The sequence below is a fragment of the Etheostoma spectabile genome, chromosome 22 (genome assembly GCF_008692095.1).
Source record: "Etheostoma spectabile isolate EspeVRDwgs_2016 chromosome 22, UIUC_Espe_1.0, whole genome shotgun sequence".
In the NCBI taxonomy this organism is placed as follows: domain Eukaryota; kingdom Metazoa; phylum Chordata; class Actinopteri; order Perciformes; family Percidae; genus Etheostoma; species Etheostoma spectabile.
This window is the reverse complement of record NC_045754.1, coordinates 9,991,182-9,992,811: the sequence shown is the minus strand read 5'-3', so window position 1 is coordinate 9,992,811 and position 1,630 is coordinate 9,991,182. Positions and strand designations below refer to the sequence as shown.

Genomic DNA, 1,630 nt, shown 5'->3' with positions numbered 1-1,630 from the left:
AAAAAGACTACAGACTGGGCATCACCAACCAGAACAACCGCTGTGTACCAGTTGTGCAGCTATGATTTAATCCGCCAGTTGTCGTTGCTGTCGATGGCATGTGTCACGTAGCTGGCAGTTGTGTGAGAGCCCTCCAGCAGTCTGTCATGAGAGCCACAAACTAGTAGAAAAAAAATGTAGGACAGCTTAACAGTTATCCTAAAGTTAGCAAAGTTTATTCAAGTTTTTGGGACATTAGGATGCTTACACTTTTTCAACCATAGGTTAGGGTAGGCACATTGAATTAGGAACTGTTCATACTGTATGTAAAGGCTTTTTGCTAAATTAGGTCCTAACCCCAATTACCATGGTTCCAAATAGTTAAGATAGGATCTGCAAGTCAATACGTTTCCGTAACACGGCCCTAGGAGTACAGGGTTCTAAAGCAAGACTTCACACAGCTCCTGATCCATTTTTAACGTCTGTTGCTCTAATTAATTGTCTCTAGTATCCGTCAGCCCTCCTCTGGTGCACAAGGTTGTCTGCATCTCTCCACTGCTAATTGGCCTCAAAGAACATCTGCTCCTGTTTTAAGTGATGCTCGGTTTGGCCTGGCCGCCCTTGCTGTCTGAGGTGCCAGTTTAATGGGCGTAAGCTGAGCCCACAGCTCCTTCATCTCTCTAATGATAGCATGATTGTCCATTTTGATGCAGATTCTTTACTTTCTGTAGGTTGTTACTGAAGACACAGTGGAAAATAAAGATGGGGAAGAGGATAAGTTTAAGTATTTTATGGGGAGCTATGGTGTCAAATTGAACTAGAGTGACCCCTAAACTAATTCTTGTGTCTCATATTGAACAAATAAAAACACCTCCCCCAACAGCAGAGAATCTCAAGCCATGTGTCATAGTGAAACGAAACCCTAATAAACGCAATTACTGAAGAGATTGTGCCAGAAACTGCAAGCCTCACAGAAATGGATGACGGCACTCTAGGCCTTAAAGCAGCTGCTTTCCACTGATAGCAGTCAAGCAGCCAATATGTGTTGGAAGAGAGAAAGGCGGCTAAAATTAACATTCACCCCAGAAAGCAAATTACTTCATATGTATGGATTGCATGCAGCAGGTTGTGAAACAGCACACTAGTAAAGATTATTCACAATATTTACTGACGACATTGGCAATACAGTAGTTGCCATCAGGTCAAAAGGTGTACTTTGGACTCTGACCAAATACCTACAAAACTAATGATATTCTCATCAGCCCATAATTTTTTGTCATGTACTATATATTATAAATATTTATTCCCCTACTTTTTGTTGTACATTGGTTTTGTTAACATTAGTTTTTGTTTTTTAAATAGAATAAAGAATAAACATGACTTTTCATACATTTAAAAGGTCCCAAGGCAAAATTTCACTTTGAGGTTTTTTAACATTAATATGCATTCCCCCAGCCTGCCTATGCTCCCCCAGTGGCTAGAAATGGCGATAGGTGTAAACCGAGGCCTTACCTCCCCTTTCTCTGCGTTGCCTGCCCAAGGAATTTTGCCCACCCATAAGAGAGAGAGACATCATGGCTTTCAAATGAGCAAAGTTGTAGTTGGTCAAAGCCACACCCCCAGCCTCCACCTTGCCCCCCCCCCCCCCCCC

General features: G+C 42.1%; 1 protein-coding gene across 3 annotated transcripts in view; it reads right to left on the bottom strand.

Moving 5' to 3' along the window:
• Positions 1-1,630, bottom strand: part of cacnb2a (calcium channel, voltage-dependent, beta 2a) — a 69,177-nt gene that overhangs the window by 48,649 nt on the left and 18,898 nt on the right. The gene's annotated exons all lie outside the window — the stretch shown is intronic.